Source organism: Papaver somniferum, chromosome 4, assembly GCF_003573695.1.
Source record: "Papaver somniferum cultivar HN1 chromosome 4, ASM357369v1, whole genome shotgun sequence".
In the NCBI taxonomy this organism is placed as follows: domain Eukaryota; kingdom Viridiplantae; phylum Streptophyta; class Magnoliopsida; order Ranunculales; family Papaveraceae; genus Papaver; species Papaver somniferum.
Genome location: NC_039361.1, coordinates 71,103,281 through 71,125,493, shown reverse-complemented (window position 1 = coordinate 71,125,493; position 22,213 = coordinate 71,103,281). Strand labels below are relative to the sequence as shown.

The 22,213-nt window shown below is 37.6% G+C and overlaps 1 pseudogene; it reads right to left on the bottom strand.

Moving 5' to 3' along the window:
• Positions 1-8,211: 8,211 nt before the first annotated feature.
• On the bottom strand, positions 8,212-10,377 carry LOC113272671 (annotated as a pseudogene).
• Between the last annotated feature and the right edge of the window lie 11,836 nt (positions 10,378-22,213).

The following is a 22,213-nucleotide window of genomic DNA, read 5'->3' as shown; positions in this document are numbered from 1 at the left end:
AAACCTGCTCCATCTCCAACCACTAATTGTCGTAAGTATTAAAGTAGATGCTGGTCATAAAAGAGATGCCGCAGAGTGTATGGCCATAGGACTGGTAGTTCTCAATGTGAAATATAACTTGGAAACACCGATATAGTTGCGTAATAATAATAACTCACATTGTGTATCCTGAAGCTATTGTACCTTGGTCATTAAGTAAATTCTCTTCTCAACCCTGCTGATCACGATATTGCTGCAAATTTTTTGATTTAAACTGACCGGCCCCCCCAATAATTTTACACCAAGCTCAGGCCTGCCAATGTTGGAAGGAAATATATCCATGAGACTTACGACATGGGAAAGGATATATATTTCAAATATATCCATCGATTCATATATATCATAATTGTTTGCGAAAAATCGATCCAGTCGATCCAAGTCTAACTGTTTTTAAGGTGTTGGTTAATAAATATGTCCTTAGACTCAAATCTTTTAATATTATGTCTGTATGTTATATAATCCTTTAGGACCAACATAGTCAATCGTTAACCAGTTCCTTAAAATCCTACTGGCCTATGGGTAGTAGAACACTACTTCATTCACTTCTTCAAAACAAAGTAGTGTCCCTACTTCGAACAAAAATAAATCATCAAAGGTCGTTCACCAAATTTGTAACAAAACCGAAAACACAAAATTACTTCAAAATCAATCAGATTAATCTTACAAAATCTTTTAGCTTCAGGAATTACTTTTCTCCCTTCGGTGATATAAATTATTTTAATTTTACACAGATTTGTGTTTATTTATTTTCCTAAAGTTTGTAATCTGTAATTCTTGATCCATTTCGTTTCTTATCTACTTATCTTCTCTCTTTACATATTACCAACTATTTCTCAAGCATGCATAATCACACGATGTTGATAAGAACTGGCAGAAACAGAAATTATGACAAAAAATCATAATATAGAGAGATATGAGAAACTAAATCAATTACAATTGATTCGTGTGTAGCCTTGTATTGGTCTATTTTTTTTTTATAGGTTTCATCTTCTTTCCTGTCGTGACCTGAAAAATCTCAAAACCACAGCTATTGATCTATCTTCTTCTTAGAAAACTTGGCATTTAATATTTATTTTAATTTACAAAATTAATAAAAAAAACAAATATAGAAACTAACATCAAATTAGAGAATTTTTTTTTAAAAAAAAGACCAAATTTAACTAAATAATTTATCTACCTTAGGACACCTTTCCCATCCCATGGGTTGTCTTTATTTGATTTTTTTTTTTTTGCTAAAGTGGCTAGAAACCACATAAACTACAACACAACCCTCACTTCTCTCATATCAGCTCTCGCAATAAGATCGACATTAATCAAATGTTTTATCTCATCGGGAGGCTGATTTATCCACACACCTTCTAACTCTTTCGCAACTCTCCCCTTAGCTAGGAAGTCAGCCACAACATTTGCTTCCCTATATCTTTGATTTCGTCATTAGGGTTTTATCGAAGTTTCTTTTGATTAATTCTTTTGATGAAATTGAGTATGATTTTTTCATTTAGTTGTTTGTTAGGGTTTTGATTAGTCGATTGAGTATATTCATGTTTTTCTCTCTGGATCTGAAGTGAAGATAAAGAATAAATAAAGAGAAACATTTTCCTGATCTAAGAGAATATGAGAAGGTAGACGGTTTTTATGATTTAAGACGGTAACGGTTACAAAAATAAAATTGGTCCATTTAATATTTTTAAATAATTATGGACCAAACTAAACTATCGAGTTCGCTCGTGGACGCTATAAAGGATACAAACCAAAATTTTCCATTTGGGTATTAAGAATGTTAATTATGTCCTAGAATACGATATTGAATTTAGTTTGTTTGACTTGATTTCCACCAAGAAAACACTACTAAATTTCCGACAATATTAAGAAGAAACCTATCATAGGGGATCCAAGCATTTGGTTTTGAAGGCTCACAAGTTGACAAAATCGAGTCATCAGATAGCAATCAACAAAATCCCTTATCCTACTAATTTTACTTATGGCTAGAATACCATCCAATAATTAGTGTTAAAACCATCAGGGGTTAGCCCACTTGGCCAGGAGCATGACTATCAAGTAGGAGGTCAGCGGATCGAGTCTCCACTCACGAGTTTAAAGATCTCATGAAATACTCCTTATATTTAGTTTAAAATCTAGTTTAAGTCATAATATATGTTCTTTCCTATTAAAAATAAAATAGTGTTAATATTGATTAACTAAACTACGCTTAGTGGTTAGATTATACTAATAATTCAATTTATAATTAGTGTCTGAATATCAAAGATCAAAGATCAAAAATCTGATTTCTTTTTTTCTTTCTAAAATAGAACTTACGGTTCGGCGTTCATGTTTTCCAAACCGTAGACAACTCTAGGTAACTTAAGGTTAGGAAAATTTGAATAAAAAACAAAATTTAAGATTTAAAATACAGTTGGATTTCCTAACTGTAAACCATAAATATGGTTAAAAGTTCATGTTTTCCAAACAGTAGACAAATCTAGGAGAAAATTTGAAAAAAAAAATTAAAACTTAAGGGACGATTGGGTTTCCTAACCGTAAATACGATTGGGAGTTCATGTTTACCTAGCTGTAAAAATTTTCTACGGTTGCGAAATCAACCGTAAACTAATTCTACGGTTGGGAACTTCAGATATTTTAAAAGCCGCATAATTGAGTTTCAAAACTAATTTCTAAATCTCTAGTTTAATTAAATCTAACATATTCATGCAATCAAAAGCCAAAAAAAATAAAAACGAGTTTTAATTCTTATCCAATTGAAATCATTATAGCGATGGAGGAGACATGTTTTTTCCTTGTGTGGGTTTAGGATTTGGTTTTAATTAGATTTGGGTTTAGTTTTTGATTTTAGGTTATGTAGTTAGGTTAGTTGTCGAAGGATACTTTTATATTTTTGTCATAGATTAGGTCTCCTCATCCATATTCTGGATATTTGAATTCATAGGAACGCTCAAAACCAAATGCTTGGAGCCCTATAACATGGATGAGTATAGATTCAAAAACTTATGATTATTTATATTTCGATAGCCGTTAATCCCATGTACTTATATTCAAGGAGATATCAATTAGAGATGTATATTGATCTCTAACATGTAACACTGGTGTCTACTTAATTGTATCAGATGGAACTCGAAATCCAAACAATATTAAGGTTCCAACTGTTGCACAGTTTTGAAAGTAGTTGCTGGTCAACTTGTAGGCCTCTGACATTACCACAGCTGGCTTAGGCTAGCATAGACATGGTTAACCTGATCAATTGTCTTTAACTGAATCAACATTCTAGCTTGGGCCATCGGCCTCCCGGCCTCCCATAGGTGATGACATATTCCTCTGCTCTTACATAAAATTCAACATTTAAAAAAATAAAATAAAAATCTGGATTTGTGGAAATTGAATTATTGTCCCTCCTTCTAATGGGTCTTCATAAATATCCCTAAGCCTCTTTACAAATATCCCTGATGGCAAAATTGAATTTTTTTTCTAAAAACCTAATTATTATAATTTCTTATTTATCCCGATCTCTTCGTTCTTCTTCACATCTCATAACAGAGAACAAAAATGCATCCCTCCCACCTCCATCTTCTCCATCTATCCTTCACCATCACCATCTCGACTGCCTCCACAACAACCAGCACCACCACTTCTGTTACCTCCGCCACCGCTATCAACAGATCTATTACGGTTACACAAAATTGGTTAAAAAGACCAAACTCAACATTTTCTGGGTGAAAAAGACATCTAGATGTTGATACTATTTAAATGGACAAAAATATAAAAATAGCCAGGTGTTTGAGGGTGAAAAAAGTTTCTGCTGGTTTCGGTAATTTCGTGTGATGTGGGTGAGAAACAAATCTAAACCTTAAACAATGTACTGCAAGGGAGTACTTTAGATTCGAGAGATCAATCTGTACAAGTCCGGCCTAAACCAAGAAATGGTCTTTCCAGACTTTCTTCGGTCACAAAGTGGAGGAGAAGGGTTGGTTTTGGGGAGGGAAGCGAAGAGAGTGTTGAGACCAGACTAGTTGATTCTAGAAGAGTAGTTGTTTTGTGACTTGTATCAGAAAGAGGGAAGCTAACAGATGGGAAAGCTAGCAAACGTTTTCTGATTGTTGTATGCTCCTGACCAGAACTTGTTGTTCGGTGGAAATATGTAATGCCTATTTATACAAGTCGAAGTGAAACGTACTCTGGTCTCATTAAGAAATGGAAAACGGGTGAGTAAATGGGAGGAGGTGGTAACCGGTAACGCTTGGACTTGATGTTCCATAAAAGAAAGCGTTTCACCATTACTCCCCGTATTTACTAACTGCCTCATCCTTATGACACTTTCTAATAACGAGCGTAGTGTACGCCGCACACTGTAAACCGCCAAACCAATACCCAATGATCATCCCCCAGTTTGTGACATGTGTTGATGTCTCGAGTTTTTTCGTGGAAAACATGTAGCATGTTGTTGTTGTCTGGAAAGTTGAGCTTGGGAGACTTGACGGCTCGGTGGTGACCTTCAACGATCGAGATTTTGCATCTTAAGAGGAAGGTAGCCGTTGATTATCGCAACCTTTCGTTTGGTAGCCAGTGACATGAAAGTATGATCAGTATGGCTTTAATATGTCCCAGTTTAGGCGCGTCCAAAAGTTAGGGTTTTGGCTTTGTTTAGGCGCGACCAAACTAGGGCCAAAGGTTGCCATGCGTTAGCTGGTAACCTTGGACGGCTAAGATCTGCATCTTAGATGAAAAAGTGGTCGTTGATTGTTGCAGGTCTTCGTTTTGGTAGCCTCATAGGGAAGGCTGGCATGGTATGGCGCGGTTTGGCGTGGCCAAAGCTAAGGTTTTGGGGAAAAGGTTACCATGTGTTGTTTGGCGACCTTGGACGGATAGGATTTGCATCTAGGATGGAAGGATGGCCATTGATCGTCGCACGCCTTCGTTTTGGTAGCCGCATGGGGAAGGTCGGCATGGTATGGCGCGACAAGGTGGTTGGCAGGCCATTGGCACATGCGGCATGGCATGCATTGGCGCGGTTTGGCGTGGCCAAAACTAGGGTTTGGGGCCAAAGGTTACCATGTGTTGTTTGGCGACCATGGATGGCTAGGATTTGCATCTAGGATGGAAGGGTGGTCGTTGATCGTCGCACGCCTTCGTTTTGGTAGCCACATAGGGAAGACCGACATGGTGTGGCGCGACAAGGTGGTTGGCATGTCATTGGCACATGTGGCATGGCATGCCTTGGAGCGGTTTGGCATGGCCAAAACTAGGATTTTGGGCCAAAGGTTACCATGCGTTGTTTGGCGACCTTGGACGGATAGGATTTGCATCCAGGATGGAAGGGTGGTCGTTGATCGTCGCACGCCTTCGTTTTGGTAGCCGCATGGGGAAGGCCGACATGGTATGGCGCGGCAAGGTGGTTGGCATGCCATTGGCACATGTGGCATGACATGCCTTTGCGTGGCCAAAACTAGGGTTTTGTGCCAAAGATTACCATGCGTTGTTTGGCGACCTTGGACGGCTAGGATTTGCATCTAGGATGGAAGGGTGGTCGTTGATCATCGCACGCCTTCGTTTTGGTAGCCGCATAGGGAAGGTCGGCATGTTGGGGCCAAGGCCAATGGGGCGGATGGCTTGGCATAATGGGGCCAAGGGTTTAGTACTGACGGCTTGGCATGGTGGGGTCAAGGAAAGGTGCGGCTGGCTTAGCATGGTGGGGCCAAGGGTTTGGCATGCTATTGGCGCATGGTGCGGCTAGCATGGTTGGGGCCAAGGCAAGGCGCAGTAGGCTTGGCATGGTAAGGCCAAGGGTTTGACATGCCATTGGCGCATGGTGCGACTAGCATGGTTTGGGCCAAGGCAAGGTGCAGTTGGCTTGGAATGTTGGGGCCAAGGGTTTGGCATGCCATTGGCGCATGGTGTGGCTAGCATGGTTGGGGCCAAGGCAAGGCGCGGTTGGCTTGGCATGGTGGGGTCAAGGGTTTGACATGCCATTGGCGCATGATGCGGCTAGCATGGTTGGGGCCAAGAAAAGGTGCGGTTGGCTTGGCATGGTGGGGCCAAGGGTTTGGCATGCCATTGGCGCATGGTGCGGCTAGCATTGTTGGCATGCCTTGGCGCGGTAGACGTGGCTGGCATGGTTTTCCATAGGCACAGTGGTGCGGCTGGCATGGTTGGCATGCCTTGGCGCGGAGATGTGGCTGGCATGGTTAGCCATTGGCACAGTGGTGCGGCTGGCATGGTTGGCATGCCTTGGCGCGGAGATGTGGCTGGCATGGTTTGCCATTGGCACAGTGGTGCGGCTGGCATGCCTTGGCGCGGATATGTGGCTGGCATGGTTTGTCATTGGCACAGTGGTGCGGCTGGCATGGTTGGCATGCCTTGGCGCGGAGATGTGGCTGGCATGGTTGGCATGCCTTGGCGCGATAGCATGAGAATTAGGGTTTGGTATGTACGAAGATGATGTCGTTCAATACTAAGGGTTCCGCCGTGGAACATGACACATGTATATAAAAAAAAAAGGTACCCTGGTAATTCTTATCGTAGGTATGTTGAACGATTCAATAAATGCGCTAGTGGTTGTAGTGACGTCATGTCAGATGTATGGTTTTACGATTTTAACCCTAATCTAAAAACCACCATCGACACCAGGATGTAAACAGTTTCATCCTGCCCGTTTTCAAATATTTTTTCTTATTTTTCATTGACACAGGATGCATCCAGTTTCATCCTCGCTATTTTTTATGTTTAAGCCAGGATGAATTCAGTTTCATCCTTGCTATTTTTTGTGTCCATTTCACCCATACTAATTTTTACTCGTCCATTAGAACCGTGTTTTAAAAATATTCGGACAAATGACCCATTTTCCGTTACGGTTGTGCTTTTTTTTAAAGTTCAATTTTGTTAATATGTTCTGTTGCTGTTAAATCTAAACTGAGAGATTAAAGGCCAGAAGGTGAAATTAGGGTTCCTGAGATGAAATTAAGATTGGGGTCGAGTTAGATTAGCAAAGAAGATGAAGGATCTGTTCGATTTTGGGTCACAGTTGGTGATGGGAACTGTTGGTGCTGTTTTAATGGGATTTGAATCTGTGTTCGAGATCGAGTTGAATTGGGTACAAAATTGTGATGGGTTTTGCATTGTTTTTGTGAATAAATAAAAAAAGGAGTTGATTCATTATGCAATCGATCTGAAAACGGTAGTGAAATCGAGATATGAAAATGGTCTTGAAGTTGTTGTTGTTTATGAAGCTACAGGTGACGATCATTTGTTATTGTTTATATGTTTTTATGGGATCTATTGTTGTTGTTGATCCCATTTATGGGATGAACTCCTGTTGTTGACCCAATTTTTTATGGGATCAACTATTGTAGTTGATCCAATCAACTCCTATTGTTGACAACATTTTCTTGGATTAGTATAATCATGCTTGTAGTTTAAATCATGTAAATTTCTTCCAGTGTTGAACTTGTGGTGCAATGGTAGCATGACTGACTCCATGTTAGATGATGCGTGTTCGACTCACGCCAAATTCACTCCATTGACATGGATCAACTTTTACTGTTGATCTTTTTTTTTTTGATCAACCACCGTTGTTGATCCCCTAAATTGGATCAATTTCTACTGTTGGTTCTATTTTTTATTTGGATCAATTACTGTTGTTGATACAAAATTATTTGAACCAGTGGTGGCGTCGGCGGTGGCGGTGGTGGCGGCGGACTAGTGGTGGTAGCGGCGACGGACTAGTGGTGGTGGAGGACTGGTGGAGGACTGGTGGTGGTGTAATGGTGGTGGTGAAGGAGTGGTGGTGGAATATTAGTGATGGTGGCGGTTGGTAGGTGGTGGTGGAATGGTAGTTGATGTTGGTGGTGGTGGTGGTGGTGCTAGCGATGGTGGTGAAGTGATAGAGGAAGAAATTTGTTCCATTTTGAAATATAAAAAATATTATATGGGTGAGGATATTAAGGTAATCTAATTTAAATGATAAAATTATTAAAAAATAAGGTCATATTTATTGTTATACGAGGATATATATATTGGGTTTTATAAATAATGTACTCATTCTTCTCTTTAGTATAAAATACATTTTTCTGAAAATAGGCGGTTTCATAGAGAATTTTTTCGACAATGGGAATTAGTGATGAAATCCCTATTTAAAACTAAGCTGTGTACCCCCTAAGAAATGTCTTAGGCCCATGCACAAGCTGGTGCTTTGAAATCTCTAATTGTAGCAAAGACGATTGAATCAGGAGCTACTTTAATCGGCAAGGAACCATCAACGAGAAAAGGTTTCATCGGAGGAATGTCCAATCTCTCTGTAAGGACCAACGGAAACCCATTTAGTAGCATTACTTCACTCTGAATACAACCACCTTTGGGCGTTAAATGATACTCTTCTCTCGGTCTTACACCTTCTGGTTGCGCCAATGGGTACAAATTCACGTCGCTCTCAACGGAAACATTGAATGCAGTAGAGTTGGACATATTGATCAATAGTATTGTAATACCTGGCTGTAAATCAACAGAATAAACTCATATTAGAAGTCAAATATAGAGCTAGAAAAGAGAGAAATGATTGAGCTAGAGCTTCACCTTCATCTTAGAACAATGAGAATAAGCTCGCAAGTATGGAGAGCCATTGTGAGTCGTTGATAGTACGCTCTTCCCCATTAATCGGTGCCAAAGAAGCGCGCTATAGTATCTGGATTCGGAACCATAGTTGTGGTGTTGAGAAGACCGTAGTTCCCACCGACTAAAGTTTGTCTGCAAAAGACTTTATGGTTGAAGGCCGAGGCCATCCCGAGCTGATCTAAGTACCTATTAATCAAACCAATGAAACGAGTTATGTATTAAGACTGAAACTTTTGTTACTGGATAGTAAAAGAAAAGGAATCGGGCGATAAAGGTTTTTTCATTTCGCACCAGAAGCTATTAACAAATGTATGAGAGACTGTTTTTCCACCGCTGTTATATGCACCACCAGATTCTCCAACCCAAGCCGATGCCCATGGACCAAATCTTTGAAGGGTTGTCTCAAGGTCCTTGTATGTTTGAGCCACCTTATCAAGAAACAATGGGTCTCGGATATAGTGAATTAGGTTAGGATTCACACCTGTGACATGAAAACAATCCACAAATGAAACATTTGCATTATGCAACACCAAGAATAATATGAAGACCGGTTCAGGAACAAGATTGTGTCTACCTGAGCCGAGATTGTAGATATGGTGAGTTACCACATCTATAACATTAGGTCCTGATTTCTGCAGGAAGGAAGAAAACCATTTCTCGTCGTAAAACCCTGCCGGACCCAACAGTTTCGGCTGTATTTTAAAACGCCGGTAGAGTTTGTTAAGCAGTTTCTTGAGCCTAATGACATCTTCCCCATATTGCCTAGCGTCTACTCGTGCAGAAATCCCGCTTCCGCAAAGTTCATGTCCTATATGGATCATGAAAGTTCATACTATGAACCACATTATAGTTATTGATATACACAATGTAAGTGCGTTTATTATCCTTACCGAGTTCCCACGAATCGATCTTGTATCCTTTGAAGATAGTGTAGTTAACGAAATCACGAGCATTCATTGAGTCCCAGTGACCGTCATAGAGACCATATGCAGTTAATTTTTTCCTCCCGTAAAGCGCATTTATTCCAAATGTTACTAATGCTCTGCAACAGTTGCAAATTATTAACAATATACCTCACTTTGCTTAGACAAAAACGAACAAGTGAATAATAAGAAATTTACTGTTTCAGCCATCAGGGCATTGATTTGATCCCATCTTTCCATGGTAAGACATCCATCAGCGAAACCGAAGAAACCGGTCGTGCTATTTTCTAAGTTGTTGCATGTCTTTACTGTTTTTCCTACTTTGTACAAGACTTGATCTTGCATCGAACCTCCGATACGGATTCTCAAGGCCTTAAAAGCTGTAATTCAGTAAAAGCTCCAGAGTTATGATTTCATACAAGTTTTTAGTTTTGAAGCCATTTAATCAAACTTACCTTTGATAGCATTGGAAAGAATCGGATTATTCAAATTCTGTAAAAGTTAAAATACATGCATTCAGAAAATTATGAAATGTATAAGAAAAGCAGATGAAAATAGCTTAAGGAGATTGGAAGTTACATACCAGGTTCATGATGCCAGATTTTCCCCATGGACATTGACCATAGTAACATTTTGCTTCTGGCCACCAATCAAGAGTTGCGCATATAAAGTTATCATCTATTGTACCAATGGAAGTCACACCTTTTACAGTAACTTTAACATCATCACCTAAAACCAACGGAAATCGAGATACCAGTAATGAAAATAGAAGGATTCTGAAACCCATCAACACACCCATGACATAAAATTTGAAAATGTGGAAGCAAAGAAGGGAAGAAGAAGATGAACAAACATTTATAGGTAAAGACTAACCAATAAAGGGAAAAGGTGAGATAAGTATGATAACCAGAGTCCATGACATATCTGTTAAAGAGTTTGTTTTGATTGAAGTATGAAGTTGTTAGGGTTTAGGTTATCATTTAGCGTTTTCCTTCCTTGTCATTCTATTATTCTGTTAATGGTATTATAGTTGCACTAGTAAAGTCTTTACCTTTTAGTTTCAGTTTCACTTGTTTCGCATTGGAGTGACCATAAGGAATTGGTTTCTCTTGTTTGCAAGATTCTTAGCACCATATATATATATATATATTATATCATTCTTACAAAACAAATGGTTTTAGACTAATCTGATGGTTGTAGGATAACATATTTTACCAATCGACGGTTATTATTTCTTTCAAATGTCAAAAGATAAATTGTGGTTGAGAATGATTCCCATTTCCGTTACATGATCCAATGTTGTATAATCAATGTTGTATTCTTTAACCGTCCAAGTTGTTATTTTACGTTTTTCTTAGGGTTTGATTCAAGTTCTTCTCCTCCAGCTTTTCAACAGTATTTTCGCCATTGAATTTCTACCTCAACAATCAAATCAATTATTCATACGTTACAAAAATAAATAACCCATTAACACCACCAATCCCTTGAATTGTTCGACTACATAAGCAGCCCCATAAAACCATATGCTATCTTGCAAAGCTTCTAATAATCTGCAAATTTGATTTGATTCAAGGTAAATGTCTCTTTTTAATTCATGTTGCATTTTTGTTGTTTTTGTTTACTCTCGAACTCCTATTTTTCATTATAACCGAAAGATTCCTCTATTTTTGGGTTTGGGATGTTCTATAACAAATTGATTTCTTGAATATATATATTGGTTGCAGAAGATGAAAGAACAGATAAAATCACCTCCATACATATTCGTTAACAAATTGATTTCTATAATAAAATGGTTTAAATTTCCGTATTTCGGTTCTAATCTTAATTTTAATTTGGAGATCATGATATCTTGGATTTTGATTTTATAGTTTGTAAATTTGAACTATCTCTATATATGTTAGTTTAGGATTTTGGTTTTAATTTAAAGTATCTTTCTGTGTTTCTCTTGGATTTGGTGAGTCACATGTTATACCGCCATGATAGAACTTTCATTTTCTTCGTAGGTTGTTGTTGAAACTGTTAACTATATAAAACGAGTTATTGGAGAAAGTGAATGTGTTATGTTTGATTAGACTACTCTTTGTTGTTATAGTTTTTTACTCGCAGAAGAGTTCTACTAAGAGAAGCCGTGGATGTATCTAAGTTTATATTTTAACATAAATATGCGATCCTTAAATGAATGCCTCCATTTGTTATTGTTCATCAAATATTTTTGCAGCCAATTGGAAGTAATTAAATGGTTGATGATAAGAGGAACATATTCATACATCCACCCTAGGGATTTCAAATGTGCTTTTGTCTTCTTCTTGCTTTCAGTGGCCTTATTGATTACATGTGTACATTTGTTTGCTCAGAATTGTGTCGGATTTTAAGCTTCTTCCTTTGTTGGTTGTGATACAAATTACTTCCGTAGTGCACCCTATTTCTAACGAGTACCATTAGATTTTGAGCCACTCCCAACTGTGATGCGGTTCTTTGTTGTTGGGAACTAAGAAAATTTCATACTTGGTTTGTTACATGCAAATATTGGCTCTGTGCATTTCCCCTGCGTGCTGGTATTGGGATATGCTTTGCGTTTCTTCTTGAAAGTCAATATATTCCATTCGAATTTTAGGGTTGGTGAGCACATATATAAAATCTCATTGAAAAACCATTTTGCGTGATTTAAAAGATCATTCACAACTCAGTCTCAGGGATGAAAGGAAACGTATATAGCTACTATCGCATCATCCAAGAGAATCCGTGTAAAACTTGGCACTTCTTTTGAGCTTGAAGAATTACCGTTGCATTTTTTTCTTCTCCTAATTATCAGTTGTGGTTGCATTAATCAGTAGCAGTGCCAGTTTCCATGGACACGAATAAAATCAAATATAGTGTTAATTTTTAGATTGTACATTATGTGAACATAATTAGTTAAAGTTTTTTCCTTTTGAACAAGGTTGTTCTCGATTTAGAGTAGTTGCAGCGCCCATGCAGTTTGGCGATTTGAATTTTTTGTGGGAGACTATTTGTTTATGGGTCCGTCACAAAATTTTCTTTTAAAACAGTAGTGTGCTATCAAACAACACTAATAAAAGCAAAGATATATTTGGCCCAGCAGGGTTAGACCTGGAAATTAGGGTTCAAACTCGCGGGTCAACCCTAACCCGACCCGTGTAAGCCCGGACCTAATCCGGCTTGTTGGTTATTAGGGCCGTGTTAGGGTTGAGCTTTTAAGACCCGCGGGTCAAACGGGTTGACCCGCCAACCCGTCTAATTCCCTGGATTTGTGTAATTGATGGTTTAAATGGTAGAACTCAAAAATTATTTTCCATTTATCATCAAAAAAATCATCAGTATTATCAAATTTTGATCTGTTATATTGTATACCAATTAACGATTTGTGATTTCATATCCAAAATACCCAAATCTTAATAGCTATTTTACATCTAAATATTCTAAACAAAGGAAAATAACTAATTACAACAATTTTATTTACATCTTCATAACAAATAAGAATCTATAATCAACTTCTTTGTAGCTTAATTCACATATACCCATACCCGTATCAAAAAGTAATTAAAAGATAAACCCTAAAATTAATCTAAAGTTAACAGAGAGAAAAGGATAGTTGAGAATTTTGAGAAGATAGAATAAAAACGTGGATGCAGAATTGCAGATCCATTTACAAAGTAAGAAGATAGAGAGCTAGACTTTAATTAATGTAATCGGGTGAAGAAGAAAGTTTCACAAGTTGTTGGTAGATGGCGATGGGAGAGGAAGGATGAGAGACGGATAAAAAAGAAGATGTTAGTGGAGAGAGAACGATTTAGAGGTGGGTGGAAGGGTATTTACGGCTTCATTAATGTCTGATAACATATAATTTGGAAAAATTTAAGATAACTACCGTATTACGTAGCATGACACAGTGGTTCTTCAGTTGCCATTTAACCATGATGTTCAAGGTTCGATCCTCAGTACCTACCCCTAACATTTTTTTAGCGTTAACTAATTTGTTGTTGCTTGTTAGGGCTAACCCGCCTAGGGTTAGGGTTAACCAACATGAACCCGTAAGGAGCCACGGTCTGGGTTAGGGTTGGACATAATGAACCCGTCAAACCCGTCAAGGGTTGGCCCTAACCCGGCCCGTTGCCAGGTCTAAGCAGGGTGCTTCCGACACCGAAGGCAAATGTGCGGTCGACCTTTTATATTTCTATTTTGCAAAAGTGTGTTTGACAAGAGTGTATTTAAATGATCAAATTATCATAACCCATTCCACAGAACCAAGGGAAGCTCTGTAAAAAGAAATCCAATTCTTGAGCTCCTAAAAATGCAGCCAAGAAAATCATGTTAGCACACACAACTCTCTCATTGGACTTGGAATCTGGGATTTTAAAGGTCCAAATTGCAGACTATAACGTCCACTTTCATATGATTGCATACCAATCCAATGTTGTGATCGCTAGACCCATATGTTGTTCGGATAAAAAAGAAAAAAACATAAGCAAATGCTCCCAATTTCACATATCACTTAAGAATGCATTAATCAATATATACCTAAAATCTCATTTTGCAGTAAGGCCAACCCAATATATACTTGAAATCTCATTTTGCAGTAACGCCAACCCAATCCCGGGCCGTTACGGCACGGGTCATATTCTAGTCTATCTTACAAAAACAAATGGTTTTGGCCCAATCCAACGGGCCCGAGATGAATTTTTAAACCGATCGACGGTTCATATTTCGCTCAAAATGCTACGAAATGCAAAAGACAAATCTCGGCTGAAAATGCATCTCCTTTTTAAGCCCTCATCCGACGTCTTCCCAGATTTATGTTTTCCGTTACAATTGCGTCTTAATTGTTCTTCAAAATCAGCTTCAACGATTCCAAAACTCAGTCTATTATATATTTCAGTTCAGAGAAATGCACTTTTGTTAGCTGATTTTGTAATGTCATATTTGCATCTTCAAATGCTTTCAGACTCCTACAAATGAGTAGAGTAAAATACTCACATATCAACTAATACTGTAGGGACCAAGTTCCTTCTTCATATGAGTTTAACATCTAATAATTTAATTGTGAGAAGGAGCAATTTACAAAATATCAAGTGTGAAGTAAAAACATAAAGTTTCCTGGATATTACCTTTTCTCTACTGCTTCTTTAAAGATCGTGCATCGATGTTGATTACCTACAAAACGCCCACAATGAATTCCTCACAAACATTGATTAAAAAAGATAATTCTCATATTATTACTCATAAAGGAAAAAGAAAATCTAATTTGTACAGAAAATTTAGATTAATTTTGGGAAGAACATTCAATATTAAGATGATTGTCTAAACATAGTTGTAGCTAAATCGCAACGCCAAGATCTCAAGGACGAAGATGCAATCATGCGACTAGTCGTGTATCTACATCATCCTCCTTCAAGCTTCACCAACCCTACAGACCGCGCATTTTTCCAGAAACACTGCCACAAATACTTCTCTTTCTTTAACATTTGTATCATTTGTTCCCAGGCTCTCGAACACACTACACAATTAATAACGCTACAATCGATCGAAACAAAATAAAAATTAACATTATCTATGGCAAAAATTAAAGGCTCATTTGGAACCATGTCCAAGAGTTTCCTATCTAACTCAAAGACTCCTCCCTGACCACGTTATGTCATCTTAATGGATTGGTCAGCACTCAACGGGTGCAAATTGATATGTTGTAAAATGAATTTCTCACAAACATGTAATATTACTTGAATCAAACCAAGTCTTTTAAAAAAAATCAAAAGATTAATTCAGTTTCGAAGGAGAACAAAAAATTGGGGAAAGAAATAATAAAAAACCTAATTTAGGATACCTGGATTACCAAGATTTGACAAATGCTTGAAGCGTATGAGTTTCATTCTATTGAACTGGGTTTATAGAAAATCGTGATTCTTCAATGCCTTTGGGTTTAATTTCATTGATTGAAAAAATAGAAACGGTCGGTGTTTATGAGATTTAAAGAATATTACATTCCGTTCGACAAAGAAAACATATTCTACAAAGATCACATTGATTGCGGAATTTGAAACGGCTGGGAAACTTCCGTGCATTTTATTTTCAAGGCTGTAGCCTGTGTGTAACGTGAGATGCTCCCAGCGGTTGGATTAGGGCGTAAGGAAGAGGTGTATTTTGAGCAATTAAGACGCAATTGAATTCCCTGACTCTCCCTATTAAAGAATGGGGATTTTAATAAAGTGCCACACTTCCAATATGCAGTTTATGAAAATGCCACCGTTTTTTTTCAGAGTTTATTAAATGCCATACTCTTGACTTTTTTCATCCCGTTTTTTTGAGATAACGGTTAACGGCTGTTAGTCTCTGTTAGTGCATACGTGGCATTAAATAACCCGTCCAAAATTACATAGAAGCCCCTGAATCAGTTAACAGGGATTGAGTTAATCAGTTCACTGGGATTGAGTTAACCGGCTATAGAGTAGGGAGTTAACTCGCGACTCGGTGCACGTGAGAAAAACGTGCAAGATTTGCTAACGGTTGGAATACACGTGGGATCAATCTAAGAGAAAAAATCGACGATCCATATTTTACCTGGATTTATAACGGTCTTATTCATCATCTTGAAGCTCTATATATACTAATGAAGATCCCAAACTCTTCATTAGTCAATTTCTTCAGAAGTTCAACACATAAAAATGAGCCAAAAGGTTATAAACTCTCCAGGTAGTAACAGTTGCAGTAGTAGTAGCAAGAGCAGCAGCAGCAGCAAATTTAGACAGCAAACTACCCCAGATCTATGTCCAACATGTGAACAAGGAAGTCATGAGTCTAAGGTTTGTCCCTGGATGTACTCTAGATGCAAACATATACCTTGTAATGGTATAAGACAACTACTAAGATCCAGCACAAGAGAAACAGATGGAGAAATGTTCTTGAAGTGTTCAAATCTACCTGCACCTACTTTGAATGGTTTGATTCTGCCAGTCATCCACTCAAATCCAAGAATATCAAGCTACCCAAAGAGAATTGTTGTTGTGCTTGTGGAGAAGAGACCCACTGTTACAAAGAATGCCCACTGCATAAGCAAGAATGCTACAAAGAGCAATGCAAGTCAATAATGCAGCTGAGAAGATGCAAAAATGAACACAATAGAAACATTGCTTACCTGATCTGCACAGATTGTGAAGCATTTAGATGGGTTTCAGACCACCTTTTCATTGCAGCAAAAAATAGGGTTATCCATTCAAGTTTCAATCTCAATGCCATATGTAAGGAACTTCAAAAGACTATTAACATGTAATTAGTTCTTAACTAATATCATTTCCATTCATAAAGTAAGATTCTCCATCAAAATAAAACTGAATTCTGGTACATAAAAAAAAACAGATCTAACACCATGATATCGGTGTCTAAAGCAAAAAAAAAAAACAGATCTAACACAACAAGAAGCACACACACTTCTAGTTCTTCTTAGCCTTGCTTTGCTTTCCCTTTGTGACAGGAATATGTTGACTAACAGATCCAATACCAGTAAAGTTCTGACTGAAATTCAGAACATCTTGTGTAGATCCATGGGTGCTAGGTTCTGCTGGTGCTCTTCCAAAGTTTTTAGGTCCTGTTGACTCACCAACAAATGAAGATGTACCTCTGGATTTGTTCACCTTTGCTTTACCCCTTGCACTGCTACTTTCAGGATGATCTCTACTAGTGAAGGTGCTCTTCCAAACTTCCCAACCAAGTCAAGCATCTTATTTATCAACTTAACAGCAGCAGGGACCAAATCATTTTGATTCCACTTAGCAGATTCTTCCCTTCTCTTAAATAACAAACCCATTACTAACTGACCATACATCATGCCTAGTTGGATTATTGGTTTATCTCTCATATTAGAACTCATAGAATTAAATGATTCTGAGAAATTGTTATTCATATGCTCACAACAGCTAAGGGGATCAAAATAAGCCCTAGACAAAGTACTTGGATCTTCTTTCCTAAGATATTCACCAGCAGCCGGACTTTCTTTGCATATGTTGTCAAAGTGCTCCTACATTATAGTAACCAGAGTTATTATATAACCTACTAACTATGAATCAAAAAACATAGGGATATTTAAAAAAGAGAGGCACAAACCTGAAAATGCCTCACTTTGTAAGCTTTGCATGCATTCCACAATAAGTTGTGCAAGGTTGGTGCCTTGTGGTACTTCTTGAAGTTCTTGTACAAGTGCCTGAAGCAATATCTAACTTTTGCACCAGGGAAAACCTTTGGAACAGATTCCAACAACCCTTTTTGCCTATCAGAAATAAAGGTAATTCTGCCAGCATGATGTGCATTGATTGCTGGAGCCATAATGTATACCTCTTTTCCCATAAGTGTATTTAGCAACAGACCCTGGATTAGTATGAGCCACCATTGCACAAAAGATGGGTACATCCTTGTAGCTGTCTTCATAATTACCAAATAGATCTTCTAAAAGAAGATTTCTAGCCTTCCATGCACAAATATAAGGTATATTGATGTTATGAGTTACAAAAAAGTCTCTTGCAATGTGTTTAGGCTTTGGAATTAAGGCCCCAGCTGTCTGCTTTAACTTCTCATGTACCACATCTTTTACGAACTCAGGATCCGCGGATCTGTTAAAACTCTTTGGATCCGCAACACAAGTGTGTTCTAGATTAACCTTCCTAACAATAAAAGTAGGCTCATGCCTTTTTATGCTAGCATTTACAAACCAGTTACAACCATACTCTTCCCTAAACCTACATCTCACTCTTAATCTTGTTTTGTCACTCTTATAGACCGTATACTGATAATTATGTTTTACACAGTAACCCCTAAGATGTTTCTTATAAGCACTCTTGTTATTAAAAGCATACTTTACCTCCATCTTAGTAGGATCAACAGGAGTCACCTCTTCTTCTACAGGGAATAATGGTTCTTCTTCTTCATCACTGTGCATATTGAACATTTCTTTCCACTTCTGGTAATCAAGCTTTGGTTTGGAATATTTATCATCATTTACTTCAGGACCATCATTATCTTTATCATTATTCTTGTCATCATTAGAAACTGCAATCAACATCAAAGTGTTAGTACATGTAAAAAATAAACAAAAAATTATAAACACTAAAGGGTCCATACCTTCTTCATTGTCTTCTTCACTACTGCTTGAATCACTGCTTTCATCTCCAACTTTGTATGTCTTGACAATATCTTCATAATCAATATCATTTTCTTCATCACTGTCAAAGATTGGTGGAGCATTTGGGTCTTCAATGGGGTGACATTCATCTACAGTAGTGTTCTCTAGCACCACATTGTCCTCATCATCACCATCACTATTGTCCCCTGCATCAGTCTTATCCCCTGTATCAGTCTTATCCCCTGCATCAGTCTTATCCCCTGCATCAGCCTTATCCCCTGCATCAGTCTTATCCCCTGCATCAGTGTTATCCCCTGCATCAGTGTTATCCCCTGCAGCAGTGTTGTTTACTTCATCAACCCAGTAATCATGATTAAAGTTATCAACTGGTGTACTGCTAGAACCAACAACAGTGGCTTGACTTAGGCAAGAAAAACCCTGAGATTCCACTTCATTTAACAGATCCATGAACAACAACTTCCTAGATGCTCCTCCATTTGAGTTTTCATTCTTTGATTGAGCATGCAACCTTGGTGATCTCCTTGTAGGTGATATCTTTACTGACTTTTCCTTTGAAACTGGCTTCTTAGCAATCCTCTTAGGTGCCTTCTTAGGAGTCTCATCAATTGTTACTACTGGTTGTTCCATTGCAGCCTTAATGAAGTCATTATCATTCCTAAATTCTGAATTCATTACACTCATTTGTAAACATATGAAGCCTTTATCATCAGGTACAGCATGCTCCCAAAATTTAAACAAGTCTTCATTTGTAACCAAATACTCAGGCAGACATGGGTCTATGGTCCAATATAAATTTGGAATTTCTGTTTCATCAAGATTCAACTTAACACGCAACATCTTCTCAAATTCCTTAAGGTCAATTCTATCTCTATCCATGTGAGGGAATAGCAAATTAAGTTTACTATTCACAACAAACACATTGATATCTCTATATGGATAATATGTATGATCACTGTAAATGAACAAACAAAATAAAATTCATCAAATTCCACACTTCACACAGAAAACCCCTAAAATAAAATTCATCAAACACACGAAATTAGGGTTTTAAAAATTCCACACTTCACACAGAAAACTCCTAAAATAAAACTCATCAAACACACGAAATTAGGGTTTGAAATCGTACCATATCTGCTGCTTGTCCTTCCCCTTATTCTTCTTCATCTTCAGCTCCCCAACCCTTTACTCAGACACTAAACCTAAGCAAAATCCCGCTGAAAACTGACCCAAACCCTAATTTCTTCCACTAGAGAACAGAGCGGACATAGAGCAAGAGAAAAAAAGTACAAGAAAGAGAACAGAAACCTAAGAGAAAACCCCTAATTCAACTCAGAAAAACGAAATTAGGTTTTGCAATCATACCATATCTGCTGCTTGTCCTTCCCCTTCTTTTTCTGAATCTCGATCGCTCCCCAACCCTTTACTCAGACACTAAACCTAAGCAAAATCCCGCTGAAAACTGACCCAAACCCTAATTTCTTCCACTAGAGAACAGAGCGGACAGAGAGAACGAGCAAACCCTAGAAGAAAAATGAAACGATACAAAGTTGCAAACTGTTTTCAATCCCACGAAGGATAAAATAGTCATTTACCCTGTGCTACGTGTAATAATCTCGTGCACGACATCTTGAGCCGTCCACATAAGACACGTGTAAGTAATCTGGACAAAGTCAAAAAAGTTTGACCAATCATGTGGGTCCAAGACGTTAGTGCTAACGGTTGTGGCATTAAATAAATTCTGAAAAAAACGGTGGCAGTTTCTTGAATCGGGATTTGCAAGTGTGGCAGTTTGTTAAAATTCCCTTAAAGAATCGGTCTTCTTTACATCCGTAACGTATGTTAACCAAATACCCCCCCCCCCTCTTTCTCATCGTAATTAAATTCCCTTACTCTCTTTATCGATACATAGAACCACATTCATAAACCAGACTTTAGGTTTGATTACATCAAAGTCTTCGTTGTTATCTGGATCTTCTTCGGATCACTCTTCTTCTTTCGAGTTCCAGGTTGGTGTTTTATTCTCTCTAGATTTCCAATTGCATGGGTTCTTCTATTAGTACTCTTCTTCGACGTTTCTCTTGAGACTGCCAGTTTGAGCAAGTAAAATAGAGATTCGAAGATAAAAACATGAATACGATCTGGGTTTAATTTGGTTTGGCAGAAAATTGTAGATGAAGCTCTAAAGAAGTTAAAATCTAAACGAACTGATGTTTTAGGGGTTGTTTTCCCTGTATTAGATGCATAACATTGGAAGAATCTCATAGACAAAAAACTTAAGGTATATAATAAAATTTAATTTCTTACCCTTTTATAAGTTTCGAATTCTGATTATGCGATGATTGAATTTGGTGATTCTTTCAAATTAAAGTTTAAAATTTAAATCAACAATGGTGGGGTTTTTGTTGATTTGACTGGGTCGACTGCCCTTCCAGTAATGAAGAAGGTTTATGTTGATGACAGTGGCCGACATCTGGTAAACCTACCATACTTTCGTTTGAATGAATGATATATTGTGATTCAACATAAGTAAGTTGTTTACTGTTGAGAGTTAAGGTGTGATCTCCTAGCTAAAATGCATTATAACAAGCATTTGATGAAGAGTTTGTCTCAGTGAGCATTTTTCCATTTTACACGAAGATCCAGCAAAGTAGTCGTCTTGACTCTATCACACGATTCTTGAAAATTTTCACAATGAATTATGTTTTTTTCTAATGCCTTGTATTGTAATCATTTTTCTAAGTATAGCGAGTGATGATTCACATTCGGTTAGAGAAGAGTGCAGTATATGCTTTTTGTTTGAAATCTTGAAGGGATAAATTTAAAATGGATGTTTATTTATCAATTGTGCTTGATTTCTTGCTGGATTTTGTATCCTTGCAAGTTCTATTATGTAATTAACCTATCTTTTAATGGGTGCAGCTGACACTCCTCGAGGAAGTCGCTGTAGTTGTTGATACATCCACCTAGAGATGGTGTGTTTTTTCAAGGTAAGCTTCAAATTGAACGTATATGTCAAAAAATTGGTATACTTATTTTTCTAGCATGTTAACATGTTCAAGCAAACAATGATATGCAGACATAAGGGAACAAGGTTTAATTGACTGAGAAAGAACAAAATTAGTGCATACGTGCTGTTTTAGAACATGTCTTAGAGATATTATTTTTCTCTCTTTTGTCGGTTGAGAAGTAGATATTAAGAACAATAAGGAAAATCCTTACAATTAGTCTTTCCTTATATGTGTTTGTCCTTTAGATGTAATGAATGTTATATAACCATTGAAGATTCAAGTGAACAGAAAAAACCCAAAAAGATTTGTTGATAGTACTTAGTCAAACCTGATGTACTTCAGTTATTTGCCTAAATTTAGGAATTTGACGTTAGATTTTATCGTCTAGATAGAAATATTTTAGTCCCTTTAACTTCACTGCCAACAAAGTGACGATTAGAGTATCACTTAATAGATCATTTCTTTTTGGTTTGTTTTGTTTATCT